The sequence below is a fragment of the Papio anubis genome, chromosome 1 (genome assembly GCF_008728515.1).
Source record: "Papio anubis isolate 15944 chromosome 1, Panubis1.0, whole genome shotgun sequence".
NCBI lineage: Eukaryota > Metazoa > Chordata > Mammalia > Primates > Cercopithecidae > Papio > Papio anubis.
This window is the reverse complement of record NC_044976.1, coordinates 129885805-129904120: the sequence shown is the minus strand read 5'-3', so window position 1 is coordinate 129904120 and position 18316 is coordinate 129885805.

The following is an 18316-nucleotide window of genomic DNA, read 5'->3' as shown; positions in this document are numbered from 1 at the left end:
TGCTGTATTAGGCTTTTCTTGTATTGTTATAAAGAAATACCTGAGACTGGGTAATTTGTAAAGAAAAGAGGTTTAATTGGTTCTACAGGCTTTACAGGAAGCATGGTGCTAGCATCTGCTCAGTTTCTGGGGAGGCCTCAGGAAGCACAATTATGGCAGAAGGTAAAGTGGGAGCAGCCACTCCACATACAAAAGCAGGCAGAAAGAGAGTCAGGTGGGGCAGGAGATGTCACACACTTTTAAATGAACAGATCTCATGGGAACTCAGAGCAAGAGCTCACTTATCACCAAGAGGATGGCCTAAGCCATTCATGAGGGATCCGCCCCTACAATCCAAACACCTCCCTCCAGGCCCCACCTCCAACATTGGGGATTATGTCTCAACATGAGATTTGGCGGGGACATACATTCAGACTTTGTGAGGCACTCTCTGCAAGTTGGCACAGGCTAGCTTTTTCACAGAATAAAATCCAAGGAAAAATATCAAATCAATACAAATACAACAATAATTTCAGAGTTTCTGTTAATATCACTTCTTCTTTGAAGCTTTATTTGAAGTCTTCAGCTCACACTGAGCTCATCTCTGCCTGGGTCTAAATTCTATTTTGTTGTTGTTGTTGTTTTCACACTCAAGTTTCACTTAATCAAATACTATCTAGTAATATTTTACTAATGTTTTTGGATAGATGGGCTGTCTCTTTAAATATAAGCTCTTCATGGGAGGCAAAATATTTTATACAACCATCATATCCCTAGTTGTGCTATCATAAGTGTATACTAGACATATGGGAAATATTAAATTAAATACATAGGGTGGTCCAAGGTTTGCTATTTTTGTCTTTTATTTTGATGATAGTGAGGCTTCATCAGGTTTTCAGGACAGAAGTCCAGATCACCTCAATTTATAGAGGACTATTTTAAGAATAGGTGAGAAGGAAGGAGAAGAGGATAAAGCAGCCAAAGATTTGGACCCCACAAATGGCTGACACATCATTCATTACTACTTCAAAATACAAAAGTACATGTACTCATTTCAAAGTAGGTGCAATAAATAATAGTAGTTCTACAAGTCTTCCGTGTGGGCAACTCAACTCTTCCCTCTTTGCTTCTCTCCTCGCTACACACTTTCTGCTTATTTTTTCCCTTTGTCTCACTCTCTCTATATTTTATTCATTGATTGTTTAATTTAATAAATAGGCCAGGCGCGGTGGCTCAAGCCTGTAATCCCAGCACTTTGGGAGGCCGAGACAGGCGGATCACGAGGTCAGGAGATCGAGACCATCCTGGCTAACCCGGTGAAACCCCGTCTCTACTAAAAAATACAAAAAGCTACCTGGGCGAGATGGCAGGCACCTGTAGTCCCAGCTACTCAGGAGGCTGAGGCAGGAGAATGGCGTAAACCCGGGAGGCGGAGCTTGCAGTGAGCTGAGATCAGGCCACTGCACTCCAGTCTGGGCGACAGAGCAAGACTCCATCTCAAAATAAATAAATAAATAAATAAATAAATAAAGATTTAGCTGGTGACATCAGCAAGATAGCAGAATAAGAGGTCACAGGTTTCATTACCCCCCACAGAAAGTTCAACTAGCAATTATCCACAGACAAGGACGCCTCTGTGAAAACTTCAGAACTTGAGAATAAGCCTGAGAAAACAGTGTGGACAACAGAAGTAAATAAATACCATAAAAGCAGGTAAGTAAAATGGCCTCACTGATTGCATCACCCCTGCCCATCCCACGAGTCAGCAAAGTACCACACAGAGAGGATTCCCCAAGGCTCAGTTTCAACAGTGGTAAAAGAGAACTGGAGTTGGACATTCAGCTTCCCTAGAATTCTGAGACACTTCCCAGGAAGTCCGCTTTGGTCTCACCTCAGAAGGAATACAGGGGATAACAGCATGAACACTGAACAAATCTTGGTGATAGCTTTGTGTACTTTACAGTGGTGGTATCTGATCAGAGACACGAGCCAACAGCATCACCTACCCACAAAGCTGAGCTAGTCACTCCCAGAAGTTATGGAAAGTCCTACCTAGCTTGAATCCCTAGATGGCCAGCCTCCAGGCTCAGTCTCAGATCCTACCACAAGGCTTTCAACCCAGGGAGAGAGATGCTTGTCCCAGAACAATTTGGAAGACTGGGATCCAGTTTATATAGCATTTAGCACGGCCTAAAAGCCTGCCCAAGACCCTGTCCGGGGATGAAGACAACCAAACAGAACACGTCAGCAAAGTACAGTGGTTAGTTCTACCACACTCAGGCCTGCTACGTCTTGAGCAGCTACTCTGCCTAACCTCAGGGCCAAGCCTGAAACCCCATCCAACTGTAGATCTCAAATAGCAGTATCACTTGGCCAGAGAATGCACCTTTTGGCCTAGGCTGATCTGAGGTCATTGCAATGTACATCCAGCAGATCTGCCTGATTGCCTGTCTCAGTCAGTGGTCTCACCTGACAGATTAGCCCGACCAGCAGCCACACCCAAAATCCAAGCAGCTACCTAGAGAACTCAAAAATGAGCTCTGTCTGCACAGGATTATTACCAGCTGGTCCATTCAAAATCACAGGTTAGACTAAATAAGGAAGAGTCTATCCCTGCCAAAGAACACTTGTAAAATCTGGAAGAAGTGGTTGTCTTCAAATGTGCAGACACCAACATAAGGGCACAAGAATTACAAAGAATCAGAAACTCATGACATTACCCAGAGAAACTAACAAGTTAAACCCATAAAAGGGTTCACCAAGACACATAATAATCAAACTATCTTTTGATAGTTTGATAGCAACAGATAAGAAACACATGCAAAGAAGTCCCAATACAACTCTTCACAGATTTCTCAGGAGAAACACTGCAGGCCAGGAAAGAGTGAGATGATATATTTAAAGTGCTGAAGGAAAAAAAAAAAAAAACAGGTGTATTTTGCCCAGCTAAGCTATCCTTCAGAAATAAGAAATTAACCATCACTAGACCTGCCTGATAGGAATTATTAAAGGGAATTCTTTAAGTTGTATAAAAAGGCTACTAATTAATAACAAAAACCATATAAAAGCACAAAACTCAGTGATAAAAGTAAGCCAGAGTCATATTTCAGAATACTTTGGACTGAAATGGTGATGTGTAAATAAATGTTACCTCCAGTATAATGCTTAATAGATAAATTTATTAAAACAATTATAATTAAAATTAGTTGTCAGGGAATACAAATTACAAAATAATATCAACTTTGACATTAAAAACATATAGTGGAAAGAAGTAAAAGCATAGAGTTATTGTATGCAATAAAAGATGTTTTCTTCAGCTTGAAATAACCTGCTATTAGTATAAGATGTGTTATGTAAGCCTTATGGTAACTAAAAAGTAAAAAGTTATTATACTAGATGTATAAAACACAAATAAAAAGGATTCAAACCATACTATTATAGAAAACCATCAAACCACAAGGGAAGACAGCAACAGAGAAAGAAAGTATATACAAACAATAAGCAAACAAGTTATAAAATGATAGTAGTAAGTTCTTACCTACCAACAGTTACCTTGAGTGTAAATGAATTAAACTATTCAATAAAAAGACATAAAATGATGGAATATAACTTTTAAAGACTCAACTATGTGCTGTCTGTCTACAACAGACTCATCTCACCTTTAAGGAAACACACAGACTGAAAGTAAAGGGATAGAAAAAGATATTACATGAAAACAAAAGATAGAAGACATAGCTATACTCATATCAGACAAAATAGTATGTAAGTCAAAAACTGTAAAAAAAGATTACGAAGGTCATTATATAATGATTAAAAAGTCAATTATTCAAGAGTATATAACAATTGTACACACACATACACACATATACACTAAATATCAGAGCTTGTAAATACATAAAGGAAATACTAAAGGATCTGAAGGGAGAGAGTGATTGCAATACAATAATAGCAGGAGATTTCAATAACTCATTTTCAACAATAGACAGATAATTCAAACAGGAAATTATTAAACAGTCTTCGATTTGAACCACATTTTAGACCAAATGATACTTACAAATATAGAGAGAACGTTTCATCTAAAAGCAACAAAATACACATTGTTTTCAAGCACACCTGAAATATTCTCCAGGACATATCATATGTTAGGTCATGAAACAAGTCTGTATAAACTTAAGAGAATTAAAATCATATCAACTATCTTTTCTAACTTCAATGTTATGAAACTAGTAAACAATAACAAGAAAATCTTGGAAAATTCATAAATATGTGGAAATTAAACAACATGCTCCTGAGTAAGCAATGGGTCAAAGAAAAAAATCAAAAAGGAAACAAGAAAAATCTTAAGTCAAATGGTAATGAAAATACAACATACAAAACAGCAAAAGCAGTTGTGAGAGAAAAATTTACAACAAATAATGCCTATTTTTTTTAAAAGACAGCTCTCAAATAACCTAGTGATACATCTCAAGGAGCTAAAAAGAAGAGCACACTAAACTTAAAGTTAGCAAAAGGAAGAAAATAACAAAGACTAGAGCAGAAGTAAATGAAACAGAGACTTGAAAAACAACAGAAAAAAGTCAATGAAACCAAGAGTTGTTTTTTTGAAAAGTTAAACAAAATCAACAAACTGTTAGCTAGACTAAGAAAAAAGAGAGATGACTGAAATAAAGGGAATCAGAAGTGAAAGAAGAAATTACAACTGCTACTATAGAAATACAAAAGATCATATTACTATGAACAATTACACAACACCAAATTAGATAACCTAGAAAATGCATAAATTCTCAAACACATAAAAGCCACCAAGACACAATAATGAAGAAACAGAAAATGCAAACAGACCAATATTGAATAAAGAGATTGAATCAATAATAAAAAGTCTCCCATCAAAAAATTCCTGAATCTGATGACTTTCCTGCTGAATTCTACCAAACATTTCAAGAACAAATGCTAGTTCTTCTCAAGCTTTTCCAAAGTCAAAGAAGAAAAATTATTTTCAAACTCTTTTTACAAAGCTAACCTCACCGTGATACCAAAACCAGACAAGAACGTTACAGAAAAAGAAAAAAAAAAATTACATGTCAATATCCTTGTTGAATATAGATGCAAAAACTGTCAACAAAATACTAGCAAACTAAATTCAACATTACATTAAAAGTATTATTCACATGATCAAGTGGGATTTATCCCACGGATGAAAGGATAGTTCAACATGTTCAAATCTATAAATGTGATATGCCACTTTAACAGAATGAAGGACAAAATCCATGTGATCCTCCTATTGATGGAATGATGGAGAAAAAAGTATTTGACAAATGTGAACATTCTTTTTTATAAAAAAAAAAAAAACTCTCAACAGATTAGGATAAAAAGGATGTTCCTCAAATAATAAAAGCCATATATGACAAGAGAACAGTTAACATTGTACTCAACAATGGAAGTTGAAAACTTTTTCTTTAAGACCAGAAATATAATGAGGATGCCCACTTCTATTCATTGTAGTATTGTCAGTCCTTGCCAGAGCAATTAGGCAAGAGAAAGATATAAAAGGCATCCAAATTGGAAAGGAATAAGAGAAATTGTTGCTGTTTATTGATGATAAGATTTTATATAGAGAACCCCTAAAGACTCCATCAAAAAAATATCAGAACTACACTTTGGGAGGCTGAGGTGGGTGGATCAAGAGGTCAGGAGTTCAAGACCAGCCTGACCAACATGGTAAAACTCCGTGTCTACTAAAAATACAAAAATTAGCCAGCTGTGGTGGCTCATGCCTATAATCCCAGCTACTCAGGAGGCTGAGACAGGAGAATTCCTTGAACCTGGGAGGCAGCAGTTACAGTGAGCTGAGATTGCGCCACTCCACTCCAGTCTGGATGCCAGAGCAAGACTCCATCTCAAAAAAAAAAAAAAAAAGTCAGAACTACTAATAAACAAATACAGTACATTTTTTAGGATACAAATCAATAGGCAAAAACCAGTAGTGCTTCTATAATACTATCATTAAAGTATCTGAAGAAGAGATTGTTTAAATCCCATCTACAATGGCTAGAAAATTAAAATACTTAGGAATACATTTAATTAAAGAGATGAAAGATCTGTACACTAAAATTTACAAAACTTTGATGAAAGAAGTTGAAGAAGAAACAAATAAATGGAAAGATATATGATGTTTATAGTTTGGAAGAATTAATGTTAAAATGTTTATACTACACAAAGAGATCTACAGATTTAATGGAATCCCTATCAAAATTCCAATGTGATTTTTCACAGAAATAGAAAAAAATCTAAAATTGTTTGAACCACAGAAAACCCTGAATAGCCAAACCAATTCTGCATAAAAAGGACAAAGCTGGAGGCATCATACTACCAGACTTTAAACTACATTACAAAACTATAGTAATTAAAACAGCATGGTATCAGCATAAAAATAGACACATAAAAAAGAACAGAATAGATAGCCCAAAAAATGAACTCATGCCATTACAGTCAATTAATTTTCAGAAAGGGTCCCAGAATACACAACGGGAAAAGGACAGTCTCTTCAATAAAGGATGTTGGGAAAACTGAATATCCACATGCGGAAGAATAAAACTGGACATTTATCTCATATCATGTACAAAAATTAAGTCAAAATGGATTAAAGACTTAAATGTAAGACCTGAAACTATAAATCTACTAGATGAAAATATAGGTTAAAAACTATGAGATATATGTCTAGGCAGTGATATTTTAGATATGACCCCGAAAACTCAGGCAACAAAGTCAAAAATAGACAAATGGAATTACATCAAACTAAAAAGTTTCTGCACAGCAAAGAAAGCAATTAACAAAGTGAATAAGCAACATATGGAATGAAAGAAAATGTTTGTAAACTATGTATATGATAAGGGGTTAAAATTTAAGATATATAAGGAACTCAAACAACTCAGTAGAAAACAAATAACCATATTAAAATGGGCACTGAACCTGAAATAGACATTTTCAAAAGAAATCACAGAAATGGCCAACAGATACATGAAGAAATGCTCAATATTTCCAATCATTAGGGAAATTCATATTAAAACTACAATAAGATATCACCTCAATCCTCTCAGAATGGCTATTTTTAAAATAACAAAGGATGATAAATGTTGATGAAGATGTGGAGAAAAGGGAACCCTAGCACACTGTTGGTGAGAAGTAAACTAATACAGCCATTATGGAAAAGAGTATGAAAGTTCCTCAAAAAACTAAAAATAGAGTTAACATATGATCCAGTAGTCCCACTTCTGGTTATATATCCAAAGGATTTGAAATTAGTATGTTCTAGAGATATCTGCACTCCCATGTTTAGTGCAGCATTATTCACAATAACCAAGTTATGGCTATTGTGTCAGTTAAGTGCCTACCAATGATGAATGAGTAAAAAAGATACACACACACACACACACACAGTGGAATATTATTTTGCCTTTACAAAGAGGGAAATTATCATTCATGACAACATAAATGAACCTGCAGGACATTATGCCACATAAAATAAGCCAGGCACAGACAGATAAATACTACATGTTCTGCTTACATGTGAAAGCTAAAAAATCAAACACATAGCAGCAAAAAGCAGAATGGTGGTCACCAGAGGCTGGGAAATGAGGGAAAAGGGGAGACGTTGGTCAAAGGGGACAATGTTGCAGTTACACAGGAAGAATAAATAAGTATTTGAGGTGATGAATATGTTAATTACCTAGATTCAATCATTCCACATTATATACATATATCATAGCATCACTTTGTACCCCATAAATATATACAAGTATAATATATCAATATCCAATATAAATGAATTTTTTAAGAAGTAGTAATTAGTGCTCCCTGTGTGCTCAGCCTTCAGCAGGGCTTTGGAAATAAAGGAAGCGAAATTTCCTGCACAGAGAATTCACAGCCAAGAGAGACAAGTTAAGAAATAATTATGGGAACACACAGAAGAGGTATTTAACCCAGCCTAGGGGGTCAAGAAAATCTTCTTGTAGGAAGTAACACCCAAAATGAGAAGTAAATGAAAAGGAAGACTTTACCAGCGGGATGATTGTGACAAGTCTTTGTTACAGGCAAAAGGGATAATATGCACAAGAGCCTAGAGGGATACCACAGTGTTAGGAAAACCAAAAATAGTTTGGTATAACTAGAGTGTAGAGTACAGGATGATGGGCAGCAGGAAGGAGCTTGTGGAAATACAGAAATATAATGCCTTCAAGATAAGCAGGGTCCAGCTTATAAAGACAATTTAATTATGCCAATAAGTATGAACTTTAAGTGCTCCTGAAGGGAAGACACTTGAGGCTTTCGACTATAGAAATGATGTGATCCAATTGGTATTTTAGAAATATCACTCTGTAAACAGTTGGAAGAAGGGGAGTAACAGTTAATCCAAAGTTACTGGTTATTGAGCTATTCCACCAGTCCAAGTAAGAGTTATAAAAGAAGAGTCATGAACAGAAAAGAGGGAGAAATACTTAGGAAGTAGAATTGCTCAGGCTTAGGACTGATTGTATTAAGCTGGTGCAAATGTACTTGTGGTAATTGAAAAAAACACAATTACTTTTGCACCAACCTAATGTCTGTGGGTGAGAGGTGATTAACCAGCCTTTTAATGCTGCATTTGCATCAGCACCACCCTTACCTGGGCCAGTTGATTGTGCTCAGAGTGAGGGTCATGGGTTCAAAACACAGCAGCAAAGGAGCTCCTCAGTAGGACACATTGGCTGTGCTAGTCTGAATAGCCCCTGACTGACTCCGGAGGGTGAGCAGGAAGCAGAAGACTACAGGAATAAATGTCTGAGACACTTGTCTGCATCAAGAACAAGGGAGGACTTTCATGAGGGCCAGTAAGAGTGTTCTTGAGGATGGAAGGGGTAGCAGGATAGATGCATGGTCCGCCACGGACTTTTGCCTTTCCTAGAGATGGTGTGGGTAAGTGGGAAAGACCTATTGTTCCCCAGAGTGAGCTTGTCTGCGGTCAGTGTTCCTTAATGGAGAGCCACTGGGTAAGCTGAAGCAATTAGCTTTCCTGTTATCCAAGTCCTAATCTTTAGCAGCTCCCTGGAAGGAAAGGAGAGTCGCACTGCAATCTCAGATAAGGGCATCCAGCATCCTAACACTCAGGTAAGCACCCCTCTTCTTGGTGGTTATTTCCCATAGACTAGCCCATGAAAGCTGTTTTTCAGATCTACAAGAGTACCTGTTTTACCTTTATTCATTCTTCTGTGCAAGAAAGGTTTCACTCTAAATAAAGCTATGTTATCCATCTAATTATTGTGTGATTCTGAATGAATACAACACCCACTAGCAGCAGCCATGCTGTTATGCTTAGGTCCTGATGGGTCACAAGCCTATATTCTTGTGATTATGAAACTATTTCTGGTGAAACTGGGGGAAAAAAAGTGAATACTGCTATTTAAAACAGCAGCTGCCTTCTAAAGGGGACTGGGGGATGGATCTTGTTAAAAATAGCCTCGGGGACTTTGCTGGTCTTTTCTGCTGCTAATGTTGACTTCACCTTAAAGGATTTTGGTGCAACCACTGTGGGCCTGGAATGGAGTTTTGGAGTAGGGACTAGACAGAGCTCTGCTCTGTATTGTAGTATGGAAAGAATTCAGAGTCCATGAGAGTGAGGGCAGATATGGGAGAGAAATGAGTGAGAATGAGATGGGAAGAAAGATGGGAAGGAAAAGGAGCCTGAAACAGGGAAGAGCCTTTGCAGTCCATTAGGTGCCACAATCGAACTACTTTTCATGGCAGTGTGGCTATAATAACCTAGGGCAGGGACGACCAACATGCACATCATCTTTTCAAACTTTTAGTAAAGTCTGATGGATGCCACATGTGAGAAGTTGGAAGCAGAAAAAATTCAGTCTCCACACCAAGGTGAACACATGAATGGGGACATATGTTTTGGACATGAAGCAGTCTAGAAACTGAACTAATGCAGCAGGAGCAAGAGGTAAGTATGAGAATATAAACCTCTGAGAATTCAAAGAAAGTATGGGCAGGCATTGGCCTTCTAGTACATTGTGAAATGGAGGTTTTGTAAAGAATGGTTACTCTAGCTAAACACTGAGATGTACTAGCAATGACTGCTCGTAACATGTGTGAGTTACCAGGAAGTGTAAATTGAGTATATTTATATCAATATACAAAAGTTGTAAGTCAAGTGAAAAAAAACTGGTAGATGTTCTAAAATCTTAGGCAAATATATCTTCATAATATCAAAACTTAAAATATGGATAAAGTTATGGTTTTGATATGACTAAAAGTTGTCAAAACATCAAAGAAGTCCGAAATTATCTATTGTTGCATATGTCCTGGTATTCTGTTTATAAACTGGCTACATTTGGTTAAGAAATAAAATGGACACAAGATTCATAAGATATATATTTATTCCAAGACATTTATTTTCCTTGCCTTCATTTCAGAAAAATCTCTAATTATATTCCTTTAATCAATATTTTAACATAATATTTGCCTCATTGAAAGTAATGCCTAGGCCGGGCGTGATGGCTCACACTTGTAATCCCAGCACTTTGGGAGGCCAAGGCGGACAGATCACAAGGTCAGGAGATCGAGACCATCCTGGCTAACATGGCAAAACCCTGTCTCTACTAAAAATACAAAAAATTAGCTGGGAGTGGTGGCGGGCGCCTGTAGTGCCAGCTACTCGGGCGGCTGAGGTAGGAGAATGGCGTGAACCCGGGGGGTGGAGCTTGCAGTGAGCTGAGATCAAGTCACTGCACTCCAGCCTGGGCAACAGAGCGAGACTCCATCTCAAAAAAAAAGAAAAGAAACAAAGTAATGCCCAATTAGAATTAGATCAGTTTCCTTGAATTATTATGGTGTCTGGATAGTTTTTATTCTTTTCTTATCTTATTTACTTACTTATTTATTTATTTATTTATTTATTTATTTATTTATTTGAGACAGGTCTCACTATGTAGATCAGGCTGGAGTGGAGTGCAGTGGCGAGATCTTGGCTCACTGCAGCCTTGACTTTGGTGCTCAGGTAATTCTCCCACCTCGGCCACCCAGGTAGCTGGGACCACAGGTGTGCGACACCATACCTGGCTAATTTTTTTTTTTTTTTGGCCAGGGGGATGGGGACGTGTGTTTGTTTGTTTTGAAATGGAGTCTTGCCCTGTTGCCCAAGCTGGAGTGCAATGGCGCGATTTCGGCTCACTGCAACCTCCACCTCCTGGGCACAAGCGATTCTCCTGCCTCGGCCTCCCGAGTAGCTGGGATTACAGGCGTGCACCACCACGCCCAGCTAATTCTTTCTATCTTTAGTAGAGACGGGGTTTCACCATGTTGGTCAGGCTAGTCTCAAACTTCTGACCTCATGATCCTCCCACCTTGGCTCCCAAAGTGCTGGAATTACAGGCGTAAGCTACCCAGCCTGGTCTAATTTTTTGTATTTGTGTTAATAGTAGAAATGGGGCTTCACTACGTTGTCCAGGCTGGTTTCCAACTCCGGAGATCAAGAGATCCGCCCGCCCCCACCTCCTAAAGTGCTGGGATTACGGTCCTGAGCCACTGTGCCAGGCCATTTTTGTTATTTTCATTTTGTAGAAAATTTGCTTTCTGAGGCAATAGCAATAGGAACTGACAAGAAAATAATATTTAAAGCAATGTTTAAAGTGTAAATGAGCCATGAATCTTGCATAATATGTTCAAACATTGTAATAGGGTCAAATGTAAGAAATTACCTTTATCAGGCCGGGCGCGGTGGCTCAAGCCTGTAATCCCAGCACTTTGGGAGGGCAAGACGGGTGGATCACGAGGTCAGGAGATCGAGACCATCCTGGCGAACACGGTGAAACCCCGTCTCTACTAAAAAATACAAAAAACTAGCCGAGCGAGGTGGCGGGCGCCTGTGGTCCCAGCTACTCGGGAGGCTGAGGCAGGAGAATGGCGTAAGCCCGGGAGGCGGAGCTTGCAGTGAGCCGAGATCGCGCCACTGCACTCCAGCCTGGGCGACAGAGCGAGACTCCGTCTCAAAAAAAAAAAAAAAAAAAAAAAAAAGAAATTACCTTTATCACAGAGTATGTTACAAAATATTTAAATTTAAGAATATAAATTAATATCACTTATATCTCAATTCTTTACCATTTCTAGAAGCAATATATAGATACATACAGTATTACTTAAGTTCTTCTTTCAAAATTTCAATGCTGGAATATTATAATGAAAACAAAAAATGGCCATATCTAGTTATCTCTATTTAATTGAGAGTATACTATTATCTCCATTGGTCTTAAAAATAACTTATATAGAAATTAATACCAGAAGTTTTGTGTATGAATCCTTTCCTTCAGAGTTATAAAAATGTTCTCTTGATTTCTTTCTCAAGTTTATTTTATTGTAATATCACTTTTGTTGCATTTTCACATGTAGTTTCTTTTAACTTAGAAACATTTTCTCTGAGCTTCAAATCAGTTACAAGTTTTATGTATATACTTATATATGAATATATTGTAAATATATATTTAAAAACATTTTCTCTAAAAGCTTGAGCAATATCTCTTTACCCTCTTTTTTTTTTTTTTTTTTTTGAGATAGAGTCTCACTTTGTCACCCAGTCTGGAGTGTAGTGGCACAATCTTGGCTCACTGCAGTCTCCATCTTCCAGGTTCAAGCAATTCTCCTGCCTTAGCCTCCCAGGTAGCTAGGACTACAGGTGTACCCCACCATGTCTGACTAATTTTTGTATTTTTAGTAGAGACGGGGTTTCACCATATTGGTCAGGCTGATCTTGAACTCTTGACCTTGTGATCTGCTTGCTTTGGCCTCCCAAAGTGCTGGAATTAAAGGTGCGAGTCACCGCACAAGGCCCCTTTACCCTTTTAAAAATATATTCATTTGATGTTGGTAGTGGTGTTCATAAACTTTTGCTAACATTATTAATAGCAAGCAACATTTCTTAACAAATGACTATGGATAACACAAATTAAACCTAATTTTGTTTTCTGCTAAACACCATGACTTACAACATTTTTAAGGCTCTTCTCTTATCTTGTTTAATATAGATTTAATTATTTTTAGCATCATTTGGTTGGCATTCCCATCAAGTGTCTAACAGTGGTTGTAAGGTCAAATTTTATATGTCTTACATCAAAATATTCTATCCTTGGTAGATTCAGAAAATATTGTACATAACTTTTAAGTTATTTAAAAGAATGTCACATCTATTGGCATAGTTGTGACTATGTCCTCTAGTGACAAATTTAAACTATACAATGTATATGGCACCAAAAAAACCTGCTGAATTTTTGTCTAAAATTTTGGCATAGATATATTAATTTGAATTGAATTCTGTTTTGCTCAAACTATTCATACAATGTCAAAAGGATATCATGGTCATTTTCTAATATCTTCACCTAATGAAGCTCAAGATAATAAAGCTAATAGCTTCTTCCTTAGACATGAAATTTGCCAATTTTATAAATGTAACTTTCTTTATCTTTCAATGAGCAGGTCAAAACTGTTTGACATTTCCAAATTGCAAATTTGCTGTTAATAATTCTTCTTTTCAAGCCCCCGTAGCCAAGACAATCCTAAGCTTTTTAGAACAAAGCTGTAGGCATCATGCTACCTGTCTTCAAACTATATTACAAGACTACAGTAACCAAAACAGTATGGTACTGGTACCAAAACAGATATATAGACCAATGGAACAGAACAGAGGCCTCAGAAATAACACGACACATCTACAATCATCTGATCTTTGACAAACTTGATGAAAACAAGCAATAAGGAAAGGATTCCCTATTTAATAAATGGTGCTGGAAAAGCTGGCTAGCCATATGTAGAAAGCTGAAACTGAATCCCTTCCTTACACATTATACAAAAATTAACTCAAAATGGATTAAAGAGTTAAATGTAAGACCTAAAACCATAAAAACCCTAGAAGAAAACCTAGGCAGTACCATTCAGGACATAGGCATGGGCAAAGACTTCATGACTAAAACACAAAAAGCAATGGCAACAAAAGCTGAAATAGACAAATGGGATCTAATTAAATTAAAGGGCTTCTGCACAGCAAAAGAAGCCATCATCAGAGTAAACAGGCAACCTACAGAATTTTTGCAATCTTTCCATCTGACAAAGGGCTTATATCCAGAATCTACAAAGAACTTAAACAAATTTACAAGAAAAAAAAACAAACAACCCCATCAAAAAGTGGGCAAAGGATATGAACAGACACTTCTCAAAAGAAGACATTTATGCAGCCAACAGACATGTGAAAAAATGCTCATCATCACTGGTCATCAGAGAAATGCAAATCAAAACCACAAGGAGGGCCGGGCATGGTGGCTCACACCTGTAATTCCAGCACTTTTGGGAGGCTGAGGTGGGCAGATCATGAAGTCAGGAGATCAAGACCATCCTGGCTAACACAGTGAAACCCCATCTCTACTAAAAATACAAAAAATTAGCCGGGCATGGTGGCCTGTGCCTGTAGTCCCAGCTACTCAGGAGGGTGAGGCAGGAGAATCGCGTGAACCCGGGAGGCAGAGCTTGCAGTGAGCCGAGATAGCGCCACTGCACTCCAGCCTGGGCGACAGAGTGAGACTCTGTCTCAAAAAAAAAGAGAGAAAACCCACAATGAGATACCATCTCAATGCCAGTTAGAATAACGATCATTAAAAAATCAGGAAACAACAGATGCTGGAGAGGATGTGGAAAAATAGGAACGCTTTTACACTGTTGGTGGGAATGTAAATTAGTTCAACCATTGTGGAAGACAGTGTGGAGATTCCTCGAGGATCTAGAACTAGAAATACCATTTTACCCAGCAATCCCCTTACTGGGTATATACCCAAAGGATTATAAATCATGCTACTATAAAGACACATGCACACGTATGTTTATTGCAGCACTATTCACGATGGCAAAGACTTGGAACCAACCCAAATGTCCATCAATAATAGACTGGATAAAGAAAATGTGGCACATATACACCATGAAATACCATGCAGCCATAAAAAAGGATGAGTTCATGTCCTTTGTAGGACATGGATGAAGCTGTAAACCATCATTCTCAGCAAAATATCACAAGGACAGAAAGTCAAACACCGCATGTTCTCACTCATAAGTGGGAGTTGAACAATGAGAACACATGGACACAGGGAGGAGAACATCACACACCAGGGCCTGTTGGGGGATGAGGGGCTTGGGGGAGGGATAGTGTTAGGAGAAATACCTAATGTAAATGATGAATTGATGGGTGCAGCAAACCAACATGGCACATGTATACCTATGTAACAAATCTGCACGTTGTGCACATGTACCCTAGAACTTAAAGTATAATAATAATAATAAAGGACACACACACACACACAAAATTATCTTTTTCATCCTCTTTGTTTTTATTGGTAATTAAATTTTTATTTAGTAAGGGATATGAAGTTACAGGCATTTCCTTTCACCTGTTGAAATGTGCATTGTTTCCATAAATAATTATTTATGTAATAAAACATTTGTAATGTAATAATCACACATTTTATGTGGTTCTTGCATTTCAGAAGTATGGTTACTTTCATTGTTTGTAATTCTAAATTGCTCATCCTTTTTTTTCTTTTTCCTTCACAGCTTTTTTTCTTTCATGAGCCCAAATTTCTTACTGTTTCTATCACAGTCTTGACTTGTACTCATTCTCATTTAAGGGATATTAAAAATAGCTGTAAAAGTATACAAAATTCGAGTATATTCTCATTAAAATTCAAATTAAAATAAATATGAAAGATTTTATGAACAAAATAACTTTTATGTTTTTAAGGAAGTTTTCTTTTAAAGTACTTAAATGTGTTCAAATAAAAAGACAAATATGAATTGTATTTAATAAATATCAAAAATTGAATTCAAGATTATTTTAAGCTAAAGTTTTATTTTTTTAATTTTACTTAAATATTTTTACAAAATTAATTTATTCACAGTTCTAGAGTTCAGTGTCTTTGTACTTGCCAATGTAAAGAATCAGTGCCATACTTTTTGAATATTATGCATATTATGTTGGCCACAAATGTCTAAAGTTAAGAGTTATATAAATTGTTTAACATTGCAAAACATTTCTCGCCTGCCATGTGTAACCTGCACTAGTTGATGATTCTCTGTGAAACCACAAATTGGAATGCAAAGAGAAGCAAGAAAATGGACAATTGGCACTACTGGGGAATGATAAGCTTTTATACAAGAATGTGCTATATTCATGTTATCCTAGAGGACAAATTTGACAAGTTAATTAATTTGTTTTTTTCTGTCCTAATAGCTTCTGCCATTCAAACCCCTCCTAGTGCCAGGGAGTACCCATCTCCTAGTGCCACAACTCACCAACTTAACGGTATTTCGATACAACTGCTTCTTAAATTAACTTTATTATTAATTGACACATAATAATTATACATATTTATGGGGTACTGAATGATACTTTGATACATGTATACCATGTGTAATGATCAAATCATGGTAATTAGCATATATATCACCTCAAAACATTTATCATTTTTTTGTGTTGGGAACATTTAAAATCCTCTCTTCTCATAATTGCCTTTCATTTTGAGGACAAAGGATAAGAGATGTGGAGAAGCATTTCTCTGAGGGAATGAAAGGTGTTAGGGCAGATGTAAGGGTTGTGTCCTTAGGCCAGCACTGGACACTGGATCCTCAGGGCAGAAACCCCTTTGGGTTTTTATTTTAATTTTTTATATATTATTTATTTATTTATTTATTTATTTATTCGTTTTGAAACAGAGTCTCACTCTGTTGCTCAGGCTGGAGTGCAGCGGCATGATCTTGGCTCACTGCAACCTCCGCCTCTTGGGTTCAAGCGATTCTCCTGCCTCAGTATCCCGAGTAGCTGGGATTATAGGCATGTGTCACCACACCCGGCTAATTTTTGTATTTTTAGTAGAGACGGGGTTTCACCATATTGAAAGGGCTGGTCTCGAGCTCCTGAACTCAGGTGACCCACCCGCCTCAGCTTCCCAAAGTGTTGGGATTATAGGCATGTGCCACAATGCCTGGCCCCACTTTGGGTTTTTTAATAAATTTAGTTTTAGCTCTGTATATGATACAGTGATCCCTCTCCAATGTGAGGCCTAAGGCAGGATTTCCTTGCCCAAATCAAAGAGCGTTACTGACACCAGCAATTGTTTTAAATATTTTCATGGTAATAAAATGCCATAAGTTTAGCTTATTAATATGCATAATGGTGATGAGAAGCCTTATTCCATTTTTGCCTGTGTCTCAACTGTTACCAATAACATTTATCAGTAGTCTAATTATATATCTTGAATTTCAATCTCCTTTCCAGCTGTGGACATTGATGGCTTTTTTTTTTTTCTACATCCTTTTTTCCTTCTCTGGAAAAATAAACAAATAAAAAACCAAAAAGTCTGCTATTCTAGTAACTGTACTTCCCTAGCTCTGGGCGGTGTGCCAGGGATTGGAATTTTCTGATTGGCCAACATGGATCATCTGCTCATGACAGTCTTGGGAGAGATGAGGTCCCACCCACTGTGCTGGGCACGTAGCACACGATGGTCCATCAAAGTTGCTTTCCCCAACCTACACATAATGATTAGGTCAGAGATGGCCATATGGCCCCAGCAAGGACTGGGTTTTGGGGGGATTGATATGATCTCTAAGACTTTTCTACTTCAAAATTGTAAACACTAAAGACCATGTGGGCTGGACGTGGTGGCTCAAGCCTGTAACCAGCACTTTGGGAGACCAAGGCGGGCAAATCACAAGGTCAGGAGATCAAGACCATCCTGGCTAACACAGTGAAACCCCGTCTCTACTAAAAATACAGAAAATTGGCCAGCCATGGTGGCAGGCGCCTGTAGTCCCAGCTACTGGTGAGGCTGAGGCAGGAGAATGACGTGAACCCAGGAGGCAGAGCTTGCAGTGAGCTGAGATAGAGCCACTGCACTCCAGACTGGGCAACAGAGCAAGACTCCGTCTCAAAAAAAAAGAAAAAAAACATGTAAGCCTAGAGAAGCCACAGTCTATTTTTGCTATGAACTAGAGACTGCATAGCTGAGGAAAAAAAAAAAAAAAAAAAAAAGCCAACACAGAAGAGCAAGAGCCACAAGACTGAGAGAAAGGCATCTGATGATTTCACTAGAGCCCCTGGATCCAACCTCAGTTATTGTGGATTTTTGAGTTATATGAGCAGTCACATCCTTGTATTCTTGTCTTTTCTTTTTTATCTACTTCATGTTAAATTTTGTCATTTATAATGAACGTTTTCCAAATAATACACAACCCTCCTCCCACCTGCCTTCTGGTATTGTTCTTTCAT